The sequence below is a fragment of the Pseudopipra pipra genome, chromosome 12 (genome assembly GCF_036250125.1).
Source record: "Pseudopipra pipra isolate bDixPip1 chromosome 12, bDixPip1.hap1, whole genome shotgun sequence".
NCBI classification, from domain to species: domain Eukaryota; kingdom Metazoa; phylum Chordata; class Aves; order Passeriformes; family Pipridae; genus Pseudopipra; species Pseudopipra pipra.
In genome coordinates, this window is record NC_087560.1 from 1,025,662 (window position 1) to 1,044,993 (window position 19,332).

The window sequence follows — 19,332 nt, forward strand, 5'->3', positions numbered from 1 at the left end:
ATTTGAGAAGGTCTCTAGACACAAAGAAGTGCTGCTAAGTTCAGTAGGAAGGAGAGTTCAGAGAGATGACAGTAATGTAAGTAGGGACAGGGTGAAGCTCTTGGGTTCCAGTCCAAATCTTTCAAACCCAATGCTCTAAAGGAGAGTCCAAACTCTAAATTTAAGTGTCTAAAATTAAAATGGCCTAAAGGTTCAACAATCTGTATCTTGTTTATTGAAGAAACTGTATAGTTACTCACTCGTGTGAAAGGAACCCAACTCACCAGGTGTTTACATACAGAGCTCATGTCCTAAGTTTAAGGGCACAGGTTTAACATATGATCACTTGCTGTATTCTATGCATCCACTTTCCCTAAGGTTAAAAATGTTGCCTCAGACACAGGGGTCTTTTTGCTCATAGTATTCTCAAAATCAAAAACCTTCTTCTAGAAATATCAGGGCATGTGTATTCAGACTAATCAAGATTCTTCACTTGCCATGGGCAGTAATACAACTGATTACTACATGTATCAAGCAGCTGTTCCCTTCAGTTTTTATAAATTTGGCAATTATCCTCTATACACTCCCTTACTCCCCAGTTAAATGATCTATCAAGGGAAGAAGAAGGTACAATTCAGAATCCGAGTGTTAATCTCCAAATACTGAGTAAACCACAGTTGAGAACGATTGGAAGTTGTAGAATCAAGCTGCTGGAAGGTGCAGAGGCAGGTTAATAGGATGTGGACATTTACAAAACATCCCGTTCCAAGGAGTTGAAAAGCAGTTGATTTTAAATACATACATTTTCTTGCCTTTCCTGAGCAGGAAGAAACAGCCTCAGAGACATACTAGAAAGATGATACCTATGACTAGATATGAAATCTATTGGGGACTTAATTTCCTTTCTTTTAGTGCTACACACATCAAAACACAACCCACTGACTCACTGTGGGGTTTACCTGCCTTTAGATGTGGAGCTGTTACAGATCCTGGCTACAGCACCTGACTCCAACTCCAGCTGAGGAGAGATAAGCTGTTAGTGTTCCCTGTCTGCTCCTCAGCACCTGAACTATCAGTCAGGATGGTGATTACCATAATATCATTCTGCAAATATTCTTCACGGGGCAGGAAATGTTTTAATAAGAGGAGATCTGAGATGATAAGCAAATAACCACATGGCCACTCAGCAGGAACCTAATTTCCCTTTCAGTGCCAGCTTTGCAACAGGAAACGTCACAGTTTTGTAGGGAACATTTGCTGTCTTGTAGGAACAGAGATTGTGACAGTCACCTCTTGCAACTCTGAGGTTATTTTCATCCCAGGTCATATATGAACAAAATAATGAGGTGTGGGGGGGTGTCCATTACACTGCAAATCCTTGCTGCTGCTGATCTTTATATTAAACAACATATGTGTGAGAAAAAACAGAAACAAAAAAAACACCTAGAAAACCCCCACCCATGGTACAACATTAGAACAAACCCAAATGCAAAGAAAACCCATACTGAAGAGCATAAAAAAAAAAAAAAAGCACTGCATCATTCCCTCCCTAAAAATCTTATTGCCTCCCAAATCTTCTCCCTCAGGAAGTCAGCATGGCCAAAGCTTCACTACACTACATTCCCTCTGCATTCCTAGGAGAGACAGCTGGAAAAGAAAGGAAGGGCCTATGGAAAAAGCTTACACTGAACACCAGAAACAGCAGCTATCCTGTTCTAGGTGAACCTGCACACATGGACATATTTAAGTACATGCATATACACACATATGTATATGTGTTTATTCTATCCTAACAGTTCATAAACCCCTGTATCAAGCATCTGCCTCTGCCACTAATACAGGGAAGCCTTATCTGGAATGTGTTTTATCTTTGCATAAAGGGTGATATTTTACTTCTCTAATTGTTCCTGACCCCTTTTCTCTAATTTATTAAATTAAAAATATAAGAAAATATTAGGACATCTCTTTTGGTTCTGCCACGGAAGTAGAGCAAACTGCCCGAGATTTCCTTCATGAATTTCCTTCCAAATTGAACAGCAGAAGGGCTCGTGATCACAACTGTGCCAAGCACACATTTTGCTACTATTCCTTTGGTTTCAGTCAGCAGCACAGTTCCTGAGGCTGGCTGAAACATCCTCAGTTAAATCTGAGATTCAGCAGCAGAAAGGATGTTAAACCAACAGAAGAAACAATCACACTGCATACTGTTGGGAACACTGGATGTGCAGATAACCCACTGATTCAGAGCAGCAGAACCAGAAACTACAGAAACAGTGCAAGGAAAGAGCAAGAGATGGGTATCTGCTCGTGGAAGGGCCTATGGCATGAGAAAATTAAGAAGTTTCCATATCTCTGAAGCTGTTCTTCATATTCTATATGCTTTCTCCTCAACATATCCCGAAAGACAGATAAAACAACCAGAGAAAACACTGTTGCTTCTACAATGCAATCTAAAAGTCCATTATTGTCATGTCCAGGCTTCGCAAACGAAGATTTGGGGAGGGCTCTGCCCACGTTTGTCGCAAGCGCGTTGGTGGCTGAAAAGGCCAATACGAGACAGGCACGGCTGGTTGCAAAAGTCCATTTCAAATATACAAGTGTTTTAATAACTGAAAAAAGTTTTAGAATGCTAACAGTGAGATGCACAAGTGATGCTTTTGGACCCTGAACCCCCCCAAATGCCTTCTGTTTCTGAGGTCAGGTCCCTCCAGCCAGCTACAGATAACACTCCTGACTCTGAACAGTGCGGGGAATCTTGGCCCTTCCCCAGTCCAGTAAAGGACACCCTCACATGAACCATGTAGGAAGCACCAAAGCAAAGGTAACCAAAAAAAAGTCAGATGAAAAGTTGAAAAAAACCCCACCAAAACAACAAAATTCACACTAAGAACAAAGACATTTTCTTGCTACTATTGCTACCTTTGTGTTTTAAAGATTTACCTGAATGTTTACGCACACAGTCAACAGAGGAGTCTTTTGTATCCTTAAAGGAGTAAAGCAACCTGAAAATCATCAGGTCAAGTTGTGCAGCATGGGAAAGTTCTCACATTATGTAAGGCCTCCACACAGAGTAAACCTTGAGATCCCCATACCAGATGAGAACTGACAGTCAGATGCTGTCCCTCCTGGTTTAGCACCAATCCACATTTGGATTCCTTCTCTACCAAGTAAACTTAGAAATTCTGTATGAAAGTGTTGCTGCAAAGGCCAGATACTCGTGGTAGTCAAGATCAGAGCCTATGGCAAGGAGAAGGAGGGTTTTCCTCAGGGCACCAAACACGGCTGTTGGCACAAGCACATCAGTTGCTGCCATAGTGGAAAGAACAGCTCCAGCTGCAAATACCAGCAGGCAGCAGAGAACTGGGGGGTGTGGGTCTGGGGCTCAGAACTCTGAACTCTCAGGCAGCACACTGGGGCATCCTCTCTGCCAGCTGTAGTGGCTGCTTGTAAGCTTTGGTGACACCTGGACTGAACAAGGGGTCACATTCTGACTCCTCTGAGCACAGAGACAGGACAGGCAGTTAAAAGGCTGCTCACACCTTGCATTTTTGCACACAGACTATTTTGGTTGGGGAAAAACAGGAGTCTGAGTGTTGAAAATAAAGGTTCCTTGAAAGCAGTACAAGTCTCAGAATGAAGAAGGGGCCAGGACAGAAGGTAGCAAAGATCATGACTGGAGAACAGACTCTGGCAATGAGGGAAAAATCCCTGAGATGAGAGATGCACGGACACAAATGAATGCCAGGGGATGCCCAGGAACCCTGGCCAGTGTTTTCCAAGTCTGGTGACTACAAGGAGGGGCACAACACTGGTCAGCACAACTTTGCACCCAACCTTCCCAAACTAACAGGGATCAACCTGCTGGGAAGAGAATTCAAGACCCACAGAATGTAGTGCTGGCAGCAGAGCAGGTGAGTGATGTGCAAAATGGAACCAAGTGTGATAAAAGCCCAACTCTTGTGAGTTCCTAAATAAACCCACTCCACGCTGGGCTTAGCTCTGTCTCACCTTTGACAGTGGAGATACTCAGTCTCCTGTTAGTTCTCCTCAGCATGCTGTGCCCTACCTTATAAAGAGTACTACCTATTTAAAGAAGTTTAAGCACATTTTATTCACCATTTAAAAACCAAAACCATAGAAAGTCAAAAACCCACCAAAAACACCAAACCAAACCAACCAACAAAAACCCAAAAACCAAAACCAAAAACCAAACTCCCCCAAATCAGAAAACATTTACACAATTCAACTTTATAACTGCAGGTCTCAAACTGAAGTTTTGCACTTACAAAATATTTTGGTAGAAAATGGAAAACACTGTCTGTCAAAAGAAAAATTAATTTCATACTGCTAGTTGCTGCTACCTCATGGAAAAACACAGCCTACCAAATTAAAAAATTAAACACTAACCTAAAATTGAAGTTCACAATTAATAATAAAAAAGTCATGAATGCATGGAAGGGTATCAAAGAATTAATTTTTATTTCACGATTTCCATTTCATATATCATGAAAGGAAGCAGGCAGAAGTATGAAAGCTTGGACAAAGAAAGAGCATCTTAATCTCCTGGGAGTTCATTTTATGCTGTAACTGGTGAAAAGCCTCTTTAAAAAGGTTATAAATACCATATTAATTTCATTAGGAAAGCTCCCATGGCATATTAATTTCATTTCTGGCACTGTTATTGCATCTTTTCAGATACGCAAAATCTTAGGAGGTAATTTTCATTAACAGTAAAGATCTAAGAAAGGCAACTAAAATATTTTAAACAGATTGGTAATTCATCTGGAAAGCATGCAAGTTTATTAGTATACTACTATTCTCTTCCAATTAACACCACACTGACACACAAGAGCCAGCAGGTTCTGCTACTGAAGTTCTGTTACCCTCAAGGCCTCTGTGTTTGCAAAGACTGCCTGAACAGCCCTCAAAAGATTAATGACCTACTCCTTTATTTAAGGCAGATCCTCATCTTCAGTGATCACAGATGAGCTCTGCAGCTAAGCATGAAATTTAACAACTGTCTTGGTTTATGCTGCGAACAAAGAAAACTTTTCCTCCTAAACACTTGCTACACTGGACTATTCTGAACACATAAAACACTAAGTGCCCGTTTGTACAATGGCATTGGCAGCCTCTCCATCCTGGCCTTGATTCTCTAACCTGACTTACACATACAGGCCTCTGAAGTCACCCACAGACTCAGCAGAAGTCAAGTGCAGCTTTCTGTCAGAGGATAAACAAATAAAATTTACAAAATGCAGACAGAAAGCAAATTCTATCAAAATAAATCTGTAGACACATTTCACACGCTATGATCACAAATATAGTATGGTTATTTTGTATGTTTTAAGTCATGACAATTCTAAAACCTGCATACCCTTACTGCTTAACTGAGGCACCAGCTCAGCTATCACATGAAAGCAAATCCTTTTCTCTTAGTCACAGTTAAACCCAGGCTGTTCATTCAACTTCACTCTTAGTCACAAGGAAGGTAACACAAAGTAGCTGCTTTGAACCACAAAGGCACAACCTGTGTGACCAAAGCTGCTACTTCTTACGGATTCGTGATATTCATCTAATGAATTAAGCATCTAAATCAGGAGTGTCTTTCTGAAAAGGATGCTATAGGTCAACAAGACCTACAGATTTTCAAGAAACTCCACCACCAAGTTCTACAGCCTCAGAAATCTAAGGAGTCCCATCCCAGGCATCTCTCCATCAAAACACTAAATCCACACTGCAGACCACAGCAGATGCAAACTCTCTGAAGAATTTACCCATTAATACACAGAAATTACACTATGGAATAAGAAAAGGTAACTTTGAAGCCCTGCTCCCCTGAACACGGAGGCAAATTTTGTTAGTAGTAGTACATTTGCCCGTTCTTTGCGCAGTTTAATTTGAAATTGTTTTTAAGAGGTACTGAAAATAGATTTTGTAGAAACTTTGTTTCATGACTGATCATTATTCACAAAGCAGTATAAACCCTATGATTGGCAAGCATGGAATTAATAAGACAACCTGCTTTTAGAGCAGTTCTACAACACCCCAGGATCACAAGACGGGTGAAGCTGGGAGGGAACACTGGAGGTGCTGTATCTGCCACAGCTGATGAAAGACTTCAACAACTGCAGGTTCAGTTTTAAATGGTTCTGTTTTAACAGTCAGGAAACTGCTCCTTTTTGTAAAGTACAGAAGAACAGAGAACATACAAGGGCTTGGGACTAATATGCAGCTCTACTTTTTCAGATACAGAATCAATGTTTTGAATTGGGGTTTTACAGCTTGGCTATTAATGAAGTCACAGCTTCATCTGGAAGTTTAATCATCAGGACAAGAATAAAACTTTTAAAAAATACTTTGTATGACCTAGAAGCCTAAATCCCATTAAAAGAAGTCATGTGATCTCTTAAGGACCTGTAGTCAGCTTTTCAAGTGAGGCAAGGAGCATTGGAGATTTTAAAACAATTTTCTCTGCACAGGCTACTGACATAAAATAATTCACTTAGGTCTCCCTGCCACAAAAAAAAAAAATAAAAAATTATCTCAACTATTAATACGAAAAACTAAAATGTTCTGTTGCAAAACACTAACCAAAGATCTAACCAAGGCACTGGATCCCAGAGCTCCAGTCTGCATTCTGCTACGCTTGGTCAGCTGTATCAAACCCTGTGCCATTTACATACCTAGAAAAATGTATTCCAGAAGATCACATTGCTTGGTTTGTGAATGACTAGTAACGTATTTAAACAAAATGTGCTTGTTCTTAACCATAACACGTTTCCTGTAACACTGAAATCCTCTGCTAACTTTTTCTGCAAAACCAACAGCCCCTCCTGTCTTATTTAACATGCATTATATGCACTGACCCAATTTAACAGTGCAAGGCTTGAAGAAGAGCTGTTAGATCTACAAATATGTAACACCACTACATTCCAGCCAAGCAGTGGGAATGTGAAGAAGCAACACAGAAGGAGCACTGCATATTATTAGCAGCTCTCTCTATCCAGATATTTTAATAAGTAGGCAATAAGCTTTCTCCTACCTGGCAGCTTAGGAACGTCTAAAAATTAAAAATAAAATAAACCACAAACCACAAAACAAAAAAAGCGCTCAACTTTCCTGGCAAACTACTGTAGGACTAGCTACTTCCCTACTTCCAAATCATTTTACAAGGCTTAAAGGTATCTACAGGTTTTCAGTAAATATTTTCACAAGTCAACAATGGTGTCTGTAAATCTTCAGTTACATTTTCAACAACCTCATCTTTCAAAACCACCGATAGCCCCCTGTAACTATACACATAGTTTTATACAAAGCAGAGGAAACACAGTAGCTATTTATAACTTCAGCTGGAAGATCACACAAAGGTCACGTTTTGCATAAACACCTGCACAGACACTCGAGTTCCGCTCTGGCGTTTTCACCTTCGCAGCACTTGCAGAACCATTGTCTGCAGTGCTCATTATCTCCAGTCATAACTGTCACCAGGTTAAATTTATCATGGTATAGTGATAAAAACAAGATAACCACAGGCTACCATAATCAGAGTTTCATTTATTAGAGACTTTTGCATCTAGTTCTCAGGAACTGTTCAGCATTGAATAGTTATAAATTATCTCCTCTTAAGACCATGAAATCCATACTGGTGAGGTTACAGGTTTCATGGAAATCTATTCTTTTTTTTCTTCCTCTCCCTAAACATAACATTTTTTCCATAGCTGTATCCAAGAAAGATATAGCCTGAAGACAAAATATCACCGGAAATCACACCTATATGGCAATCTATTTTATACAGTTACATTTTGCCCCACTTTAAAAATGAATATACTGACATGGCATCATTTCAAGCAGCTCAAAATAGATTTTTTTTTCCATAGATATTAGTCATAAGATGTGTTTTAAAACATCTGGGACTTAATAGGAAACTCTCTGACAGCAAGACTGTTTTGTGGGTATGAACAGAGTAACAGGGAACTAAATGTAGGAACAGTGAACTAAGCCCACTTGTTGGCCATCCACTCTTCCAGCATTTCAGCTCAGAATGTATTTTACTGCCACAGTGATTCCCTTCGAGCTAATCTTCTGCCAAAGATGCTCAGAATTCCACAGCTCAAAGGCTGTTTTCTGTCATTATTTTACTGGGAGAGAAGGCCCATGTCAGTGGTCTGGAGGAGGTGGATTGATTTGGTATGTTTAAAGCTCCAGGCCTCTTTTTCTCCAGTTCCCAAGGACTAAGGGAGCATGAACCTCCATGAATTTGTTACAGAATCATTTTCTCCTCCATTGATAAGTCTCAGATTCATAGAATAAAAGAACATATATACATCATGTTATTGTAACTTCTATAAGATAATAATTGGGGTAAAACCAGTCATAGAACTAATTCTACCCAAATTGCACAATAAAATTACGTGCTCTTCCAACCTTTCCCTCACAAAAATAAAGCACCTTTTTATACAAACAAACTTCACTATGAAATCCAAAGATGGATATTTAATATTTTGCTGTGACAACCAAAAGGCTTCAGAGATATCTTTTCTCATGAGTACATATTCCTCTATTTATACCAGATAGAAAAATATTTTATATTAAATATGAGAGGTATGTGAAATGAAACTAAAAACTGAACAGCTCTTGATGGAACCATTTCTCCCATTTTCATGTTAAGCATATTTTAGGAGACAAAATTGGAGGAAGGAAAACTATAATGGCTCTGTTTCTCAAATTCTGTATCAAAGAAAGTCAAGAGATTATCAGCTAGATGTAACCATCTCACCAGCTGCAGATACTCACAGTTGAGCTGCTCAGGAAAGACTACTCCTCTCTGGAGGTAGCAAAAGGCAATGATTTACACTTCCATGCTAATTAAGGGCTACATTTTACTAGTGCAACGTTTTGTGCTCATCAGAGCTCATCTCAAACACCTGATCTGCATGAGCAGAGAGGGAGAGCAGCCAGGGCAGCAACACCTCCACAGATGCACATCCATCAGGATGTGCACATCCAGGATGACCACAAACCACCTGTCTGCAGAAATGAGCACATCATCCTTTTGTGGTCAGACTGCTACAGGCTCCACATCAGCAATACACCATCCTAGGGAGGTGCATGTGCCAGGAAATCAGTACTACAGCCTTGCTTTAAAGAAGATTCCCTCACGTGCAGTAAGTAATTAGCAGTTTGTAGCATATGTTCATAATCACAAACAAAGCCAGTGAACACTTGGACCACATTGCAAAATTCTTATTAATTCTCCTAGTCACAAGTTCCGAGACTTAATTTCCAGTGGCTACTGTTGGAAGCCACTGTTTGACCCACCCTCCTATGGCAGTTATGGGGATTTTGCCTTTGAAGGGTAAAGGAACTGAGAAAAGTATTTGGGATGGATTAAGTGATAGAGGAGAGTCATTTCCCACCACAAAGATGATGTAGCCCAGAGAGAGACAACATAGTGATTTTGTTGCAAACGCCACAGCTCTAGACTTTATGATGCTACTCTTTCTCCTGCACATGCTTTTACCTATCAATGTCAGAAGAAGTTTTCAATGATGCAGATTTATAAAAATGTAAACTGTGTTGCCCAGGAGACATTACAGACCTCTACAGACCTTCTTCAAGAGAACCTTCATGTAAGATGTTTTTTCACAGCCTTTAGTTCCCTCCTATTCTTGCCAAGGAAATGCATCCTTTTATTAATCTTGATTAAATTCTGCTTTGAGAATTTACAGTCTGACTATACACTAATGAATATCTTTCCATTTCCTGCCCCAAACTGTTTACAGTCCTTATCTACTCAGCATCCTCAGACTGGAATGTTAGAGCAGAAAGATACAGGTATGATTATAGACAGAGAAAAATATGAGAGAAAAAGAAAATCAGTAAAGCACTTCTGGGTGCCTCTCAGAAGACGAAGATTATTTATGAGTTAAAACAACTTTTCCTACCTTATTTGAAACTCTGTCTTGAAGTGATTAGCAATGAACAGAACCATAACACAAATGTCTAAGAAAACTTCAATTATAGACATAGATGTGAGTTCTGTATAGCTGAGGTTTATATACATTCATAAAAAGAAGCCTGAAGGAATAGCCTATCTATTGCTAAGAAACACTGAGCTTCCACAGTGTTCCTCAGCCACTAAGACACCCCCAGCCACACAGCTCAAAAATTCATTCCTGCACACAGGCCTTTCCACACAGAAAAGACACTGAATAAAGTCCAGTATTAGATTCTCTGGTTTCTTCCCCTGCCTCCTGTGATATCAAAATACACATGATAAGAAGCTGTGAGAGTAACTCATAGAACCTCAGATCTTTGTGGCAAACTGTCACCCCAACCTGGAGCTTCCCCCTAAACGTGTTGGCATTGATGTGCCTTCCCATAGTCTTATTTCAAGCCTTGTTTTTATGATTATTGAAAAACCAAACATGAAACACTGAAATTGATATAAAGAAATATCGCAACAGCTGAGATGCATTTAAATTCTGAATTTTCAGATTAACCTCATAATCCCTGAATTTAATCCTCAGCTTCTAAATGCTCAGACATTACCAATAGTCAGGGTTAATGAAAAACCACACCACTTTTCAAGGGCTATTTCTTAAAAGCAAACGTCCTCAATTTAGTAAAGTGCAAACACTGTCTCAACCTGACTTCATTTAACAGTATCTTTCTGATCTTCTATCGGAGGCTGCTCCACTTTATGTTGCTTCTGTTAATTTGTGCTGAAGGGAAGCTTGTCTCCAGCTCTTACTCACCTGCCCAACTGAGGTTACCACACTCCCTATATCTTTCCCACATACGAACTTTAAGTGTTGTGTCTTCTGGCATTCTTTCTGTTTCCAGAAACGTGCCTTCCCTTTATACTCTGCCTTTCCTTTAAACCACTTGTACTCTTCTAGAGACAAAGATGTAAAGAGTTATTTAGAGAGACATGGAGGTGATTTCATTGCTTCACACTTAATTATAGTTTGCTAAATCAATACTTTCTTTACACTAACACAATCTCTTCCCATTACCGCAGTGTTATTTAATACACCTGTATGTTCTCTTCCCTGGAATCAACAATGTAACAGCTCAGGACTTAGAGCTAACTGGGATATTTAATATTCTCAGGTAAGAGACGGGCAGGTTTCTGTTAAGGGCTGGCAGATCTGAGACTAAGTGTTCCTGACACATCCATCTGCAGTGCCTTGTATTTGCTCTGGGTTCTGTTCTCAGATAAGTACGTTACTCTGATTAGAGAGAGTGTGCTGTCATATCTGTACCTAGTGATAGCCCAATAGGCTGTGTTTACTTCTACTGTCTGCTGCTTAGTCCGGGGCCAATCCAACCAATAAACTCAGGTTTACTACCATTGAAAACCTGTCCTTTACACAGATCTCAGAGCTATTTAACACAGGATTAAAGCCATATTGATCACCATAACTGGTCTACTCTGGCCTCAAATCGGGAGGCCTGGAGACACACCATCTATAACGCAGCTGATGCCTTTGAGAAAGCACACAGGATCACCCTCGAGGAAAAAAGGCAACGCAGAAAGAACCGTGTATTGCAGAATACACCATCTAAGGAGTCTTTCTGCTGTGCCTTTTGCAATCGGATATGTCTGTCACGGATTGGCCTCATAAGCCACCAGCGCGCCTGTAGCAAATGTGGATAGAGCCTTCCCAAATCTTCGTTCGCGAAGCCCAGCCATGATGAAAGCTCCTTTGCACTACCTCAGGAACTTTAATGGCAATGTGAGTGTTTGCACAGAAATTTAATGAGCATATACCTAGACAGACATATCTGGGTTCACTTCCTTCATGTCCTTGCTTAGCAGTTTCCAGTGGGGTGTAAATACCCTACAGAGTCACTAACCAGTAATAGAGAAATGACTCATTCCAGCCAAGAGACAGAGCAGTCCAAGTGAGGGACTGTCTTGCACTTTTGTTTCTTGTTGAATAGACCTCAAGAGATGGGAAGAGCTAAGCCAGTACAGATACTGCTGCTCTATGATCTTATTTGGCACTCTTGGACTCATGATTTGTGCAGTTCAGGACAGACAAAACCCTTTGCAATGTCAGGCTCCCAAATTCAGGTTCTTTCATTACTTGCTGTGTCTGTGCAGACTTTGGCTGTGGGACACAATCATAGCCTTTCTTTGCTGGAGTGCTTTTAAAGGAAATTATATTTACTGCACTATTCAGAAAGTAATTACAGTAGAAGAGAGTAAAGTAACTTAACAACAAACATCAGTGCTGCAAGAGAGGTCTCTGCTCTAGTGCCCTTGAGAGCGGAAGTTGTCCATACATTTAATGTTTTGGCAGCACCAATACATAACCTCAGCCTGGTCTGCAGGGTAATACAGAGCAAAGGAATTTGTTCCAGATTTTTTTCAGTCAGGGATATAACATCAGCAGAGTTTCATTCCTGCTAAGGTGCTGAAACATAAAAGATAGAAAAATAGAGAAGAATTTTTCATTCAGTTTTGCTAATAGGCAATGATTATTTCCCCAGTTTCTATGGTACTATCACCATGGCAGCTTGCCATTTTAATCAAAGGCATTGGAACACATTTCTGATACCAGCCCAGTATTCCATCTCCTGGCCACACACAGCAGTACCCACTGTGTAAACTTCCCTGTGACACAGGCCATAATGTCAGCAGACATCAGGATTAGAAATGTGATATTTCAAGTATCTAATTAAAGAACAAGTTTTCAGTGTTCCTTACTCTAATTCTGAAAACAATAGTGGAAATATAACCATTGTGACCAAAATTAGAATCAAAATTCTTTCACAGCTTGCTCAGTTTTCTAAATGGGTTTTGCCCCTTTTTTGATTAACTACTCAATGCAAATGATTACTCAGCAGATCCTGAAAGAATGTGCAAGTGAAAGAAGTCACTGTGGAGAACTGAGTATCTGCAAAACACTTGACAGGTAAAAATAGCTACTTTACTCTTTGGACAAAAAACCCCATACTTTGTTCTCTGTACAGGCCACACTGAAGCATCGCACACAAGACTGAAACCACGATCAGAGAGCAGCACAACTCAGTGTTCCGAACAATGAAATTTTCAATATACAAGAGGAAGCATTCTAATTTTACTAAATGTACCACGAAGTGTTTGCAGATATGCTCGTTCTGAAAAAAAACCCTGAGTACTGAGAAATATTTCCAGCAATAGCAATCCTTCACATCTTCTATAAAATACATTTTCAGACTTAGACCAAATTCATAGCCAATGTATTTCAAATGGCTGAGATACTCTAAAATAATACATGAATTTATAAACACTTTTAATAAAAGCTAATAAGCAAGTTGAACTCTGTATTTCAAGCCTAAAGCTTTTCCAAAGGTCCATCCAAGAGATATTAAATAAATACAGATAATGTCAATAATATTCTGCAGTAAAACACTACTGACTAAAAATCACTGGTATAACAGTACCCTAAAGTAGACAGCACTGACCTCAAGAAGAACAACAAGAAACTTAAGTAAACTGAGAATGAGACTTGAAATAGATCACAAGCAGCTTTCTCTTTTTAAACGACTTAAACCCAGAAATACTCAGAAACAATCACAGAAGCAGTTATGATGGGAAACAGCATGAAAACAGAAATGTAACTCAAGCCTTCCATATCTTCAGTACCTCCATACTTGTTAGATTTACAATTTTTCCTCCCTTGGGTCAGTAGTTAGGGAAGGACAACTAAACAGAGTCTACAAAATATCTGACAGTGAAACAGTTGTGCTGCTACATTCAGATGTATATACTAACCTGCATTCAAAAGAAAATCAGTTACTACCAAGGATTTGAGGACAGTTCTGCCATCTTATCTGGGGACACCTGACTTCTCAGTTTTGTGCCGTGCTTTGTCTTAGGAAATCAATGACACAGAAATACAGGAAGATGCAACAGGACACCTGCACACATTTGTATCACACCTCAACTGGTAAAACTTCTCTTCTTGCATAAGACTACACTGCTGAATTTTCAGACCAGGTTAATATCTGCCAGCTTTTTCATGAGGGCAACCTGATTCATTTGTTCAGAAGATCCACATACTGTTTAGCTCTATGCTTTTGTCTAAACATCTCTGAATTCATTTGCATGCCTGTGCAGTGCATATCAATGATAAATGAACCAGTAGAATACAAAATCTTCAAAAACAACAACAACAAAGCCTTTTCTGCTTTCAGTCCTCAATTTAATAACAGTTGCACTTGATATTTTAAGCTTGCCATCTGCTTAATTAAAGGTTTATGTTTAATTTTTGCTTAATATGAATCCCAAGATATCATATGAAATTCAAGTCAAAAGGAAATTCACATTTCATTATGTTTTTGGAATGCAGAATATATTAAATAGAAGGAGACTTCATTAAACACTGCAAGATATGAGGTCTAGATTGTCTGGAAACAAACATTCTGCCAGTTCCCTTAGTCCTTTCCTTCTCTCCACTCCAATCCTCTCTCCCATACATAACTATGTGGGAATAGTTCCACTGTTCTCCTCCTGTAAAGACCACAGAAGGTTACTATGTCTAAAGGCAAGAATAAGGTAAATAACAATATGTGACAGCCAGATGATATACACATTTTTAAAGTTCATATGTGTCTATGCAGTATATAACAAATTTAATAAAAAAACCCCATTTCTTCCCTGAAATAACATAGATACAACACCATTAAACTCATACAAAACTCTAAGTGAGCAAAAACACCATAGAGATTATATTCAAAACATATAGTTTTAATTTAAATTAGATGCTCTATATATAGTGCTTTGGCTGATTAAACCATAGTATCTAATTCTTTAATAAGTAACATAAAGGGCAGCTATGGCAACAATTAGCACAATGGTTGCATTGGTAGCATCAGTCAGTGTTCACAGCCTGCATGTACTCAGCTCTACAAAATTCCTTACCTGGAGTTCCCTTCACTCAATGGCCTTTTTGCTGAGTCTGCCAACGTGACAATAAGGGAGATGTCCCAGGGACAAGGAAAGGTGCAGAGGGAGGCTTACCAGGGAAGGACCAAGTACCTTCCTACCTGCTCATCCCATGCTTACTTGGAGTCTGTAACATCCAGCCACCACCATCACTATATGAATTTGTATTGATGAACTAAGACTAAAATCTTCTAGAATCCATTTGCAGGAAAATAGCTTTTTCAAAAATAGATGCATTATGATTAAGCAATCAGTTATTTTTGCCCTATACATACACCAAAAGGAGTCTATTAGACCTGATTCCTACCCAGCCTCATACTCTTAACTGTTGTTGTATTGTACATGAATTAAGTTGGCCCAAAGATGACTGAGTTTCTTGTAAAAGTGCAGCCACAAAAATGTAGTATCACAAGAGAACAGGATCCCAAAGCATCATTTCTCCCCTGTCACATGGTGATTATGGCTGTGTGGGCACACACAGCCCACGCTGGTGCTGTGCTCCACACCACCCTCAGTGGTACAGCCTAGGCACACGCATACAGGTCTGGAAGAGAAAGTTTCCCAGAGGATGGCAGGCACTGACATTCATCTATATTCCAGATTCAAATGGGAAAAGTCCAGCTTGCCCCTGTGTGAGCAGCACAGTCACACCAGGAAAAATCTGGCCTCCATCCAGAGACCATTTAGTCAATTCACACCAACAGCAGAAAACAGAGCCACATCCAGCCCCAAGAGCTAACACACTCCTATTTTAATAACAGATTGTAAATAACAACACTTTTCCTACCAACAGCAGTTTCAGTTCCAGAAGCTTAATATACTGTAATTTAAATCTGTGCCATAGCAACCTTTATTAAAGTCAATGTCACCTGTAAGGACTGAGTTAAATTAAAATGTGGGCCAAATTTATCAGACATTAGTTTCCTTTGGATACAGAGCTCAGAACACTGACTGTGTGTCACCCTAGATGTGATATGAGTTGTATACGTTCGCGTCCAGCAACGTATTTTAAACCAGTCCATTCCAAAACACTTGCCCTGATCATCAGTTTCAAGTATTTATTTGTCTGAGACTCTGAAGGTCAAATGAAAAGTGTGAAAGGTTTCTTTCTGCTCACATTATATGTATATCTACATGCTAGAAATTGCAGCACTATTCAGGCCTAGGGAGAGAAGCCTGGAGTTTATTACAATGTGCCAGTGTTACATTATAGCTGGTCAGTTTAAAGGCGCAACCAAGGGACAGCAGGAGAGGCCATTCCCTCCTGCTGCCGGAGCTGTGTGTGCCCAGTAACCATCACTGTGTGTGTGCGACACTGCCCAGCGATGGGGAACTTACTGTGACACAACTACACCAAAAGTAGTCAACAATTTATCCTTTTATTTTCAGCACTGGCTCACGGGGGGCTCTGCATCTTTATGTCAGATAGGTACTGAACAAGCTTAGAACAGACATATTCCTACAACCTCCAGGGTAAGCGTAGGGGTAGGGAGCTTTTTAAATTTAGATTATGTAAGGTCGTGTGCCTCACTGCATTATGTTTTATATGCACATTATATCTCACTGCACCCCGTGAACTTCAAATGATCGTTAATCACACAAATCCAGACCGATACTCTTTTGTAGCTCTTTCAGAAAGAGAACAAATATTATACGCACATCTAATAGTTACTGGAATGAGGTCAATCCCCCGAATGTCCGGACACGGTCCAAGAAACACAGAAGGACATCCCACCTGCCCAAATCGGCCTCTTGCCCGAGCAGCCCCGAAACACCCGGCCAGGAACAGGCTCCTTGAGCAGGATAACGCCGCAAATGCAGGAGCGGAGCTCCGGCGAGAGTCTGCAATGCAGAAACCCTTCCTGGAGCTCATCAACGAGCCGGGGGAGACGGGGCGGGGGCAGAGCCGGCAGAGCTCCCGCAGCCCCGGCCCGCAGCCCCGGGCACGGGGCGGGAGGCGGCTCCGAGCGCCGGCTCTGCGCTCCCCGGCCCGGCCGAGGGCTTTGCCCTCCGGCTGTCCGAGCTCCCCTGGGCGCTCCCGCGGCCGGGCAGCCCCGGGCAAGGGCACGGCCGGGCCCGCCTGTGCCACCTGCGAGGGGACACGGCCCGGCCCCGCGGGCGGGAGGAGGGAGAACAGCCCTTACCTGCTCCCGCTGCTCCTCCCGCACCCCGCGCTACCCGAGCTCCATCTTCCTTCGGCCGGAGGGGAAGGGGGAGCCGGCCCGGCGCTGCCGCCCCCCGTCCGCGCTGTGGCCCGGCCCCGCGCCCGCCCTGCAGAGGCACCGGCACACGGAAAGCGACACCCACCTCCCGCCGCCTCCTTCCCATGAAGTCACCGGCCGCAGGGCCGGCCCTCCCTCCTGCCCGCAGCGCCCGGAGCCGCGCTCCGCCCCGCTCCGCCCCCCCGACCCCCGGGCCGCGCCCGCCCGGAGCCCGGGGCGAGGGAGAGCCCGGCCGGGATGGGCGAGGGGAGAGCCCGGCCGGGATGGGGGAGGGGAGAGCCCGGCCGGGATGGGCGAGGGAGAGCCCGGCCGGGATGGGCGAGGGGAGAGCCCGGCCGCGATGAGCTCCCGGACAGCCCCGGAGCGGCCCCGCAGCCGCCCCTGCACTGCGACCGCTCCCCCGGCCCAGGATGGTGGAGCGGGAGATGGGAAGCGCTGCTTCCTCTCTGTATCCATCGTCGTTCTGGAAAGGACCGTGCCCAGTTTTACCCATTGCAAAAGGGGTCTGTTATTCTTAAATTATTGCTTTTCACGCGCCTCCTAGTTGGATATTTCATTTTACCTGCTCGGGAGAGGTCAGTAAAGTCTACTTCAGGCCACAGGAACTTCTCAAATAACCTGGTTCCAGCTACTTCAGTACACACCCAGGTGTTTTCTGTCTCACCCAGGTATATTCTATCTCACCAGGTGTTTTCCATCTCACCCCGTTAAAACTACCTCCCCCACACCAAAGCAGTCTTTCACTTCCACTCTTCCAATAACACTGGGATTGAAAAGGAAATGGATTAAGGAATACACCTCTAGAACTGAGTATTCCCCTTTTCCACTTACTGTGACAAAAATAGAAACACCCAAGACCGAGAACTAAGCAAAACATGTGAATATAAGGAAAAAAACCCCACAGGTGCAGGAGTACCTGTTCAAGAAAGGCCTCCTTATCTAGAAACACTGAGAATTCTTACCTGAATTCAGCCTACTATAGCTGACACCCAATCAATGACAAATACAGCAACACCAAATCCTTAAGGAAACACCAAATGGAAACAAAACATAATACCTTTTGCACCAACACAACACATCTGGAGAAATACATCTGGTGACATGTGAAGGCAGCTTTGCAGATACGCACTGTCACATCATAAGTAAGTGAGGGTTGATGGTTAGGGAAGAAAAGCAGATCACTCACATTCTAGTTCTCTGATAGAACTCCAACATCAGTTTAGAATATTGTTGAAACCCCAAAAAGAATCTCATCTCACCTTTGTAAAATATTTCCTTTTACGGCTTATGTGGAGGGCAGAAAACATTTGAAAATGTTCCCAACTGTTCCACGTAAACCCTTTTGCTGTAAATGCACTGAGCTATTAGCTTTTGGCAAACCACGACAGGCAAAATACAAAGCATTTTTTTCTAATACTGTTTTAGACCTGAATAAAATGAACTCTTGTTGTTTGCCCCTTCAATCCTCTATTCTCCTTAGAGAAATTCTTTATGCTCATGACTGAAGATTACTTAGATAAGCAGTGTTCTCTGTCAAGCTCTCAGGTTCCTCCCAAAAGCAAAAGAGTCATGAGCAGAACAGTTCCTTGGTTTCTCCTGCAGAGTCCAGCATTCTTTAAGTGCAGCAAAGGAAAACAAATTGTGAAATGCATGGATACCATACTCAAAAAGAACCGTAATTACCAAAAGACACACTTTTATCTTTTCCTTGATGCACTCGTGTGTACAGATTGTCCTACAGATCATGAGAGTTCTGTAAAAGATAGAACAGTTTGGCAAAGGTTTGCTGAAAGCTCTAGTCCATTTGATTTGCAAAGGAAATTCATGTGGGGATATGTGACCTCAGGTGGCTGCTCTAGAGCCCTCAGGACTGAAGATGCTCTACAAGGACTCAGAGAAGCTGTACATCCCAGAGATCACAGTTTGATCTGAAGGCTTCAACTGGTGATACAAGCAGGGACTAATTTAGATGGTCTCTGCAAAGGAAGTGGCCAGTTCTCTTTCTTTCAGGCAAAGTGTCAGCAAAAGTCTGAAGGGCTTAGCAAAGGAAAGGGTGGCCAGATCCATGGGATCAGCAGGGACAGGCTGTCCTTCGAGGTCTGAAGTTCCCTCATTCTCCATCTTTTTTTTTGCTACCAGCTAAACTTTCTTTTATGCCACCATTATGGGAAAACAAACATGTTTCTA

At 41.7% G+C, this 19,332-nt stretch overlaps 1 protein-coding gene across 8 annotated transcripts in view; it reads right to left on the minus strand.

The window, feature by feature from the left end:
- The window catches only part of OTUD7A (OTU deubiquitinase 7A), a 121,598-nt gene extending 104,349 nt beyond the window's left edge, over positions 1-17,249 (minus strand). For 5 of the 8 annotated variants that reach the window (XM_064668318.1, XM_064668319.1, XM_064668321.1 and 2 more), the window contains exon 1: positions 17,068-17,205. The gene's annotated coding sequence lies outside the window, so the exon portion shown is untranslated. Of the gene's footprint in view, positions 1-16,582; positions 16,632-16,658; positions 16,766-17,067; positions 17,206-17,230 lie in introns of those variants that run through there. The other 3 variants (XM_064668315.1, XM_064668317.1, XM_064668316.1) reach the window with 3 other exon arrangements.
- Between the last annotated feature and the right edge of the window lie 2,083 nt (positions 17,250-19,332).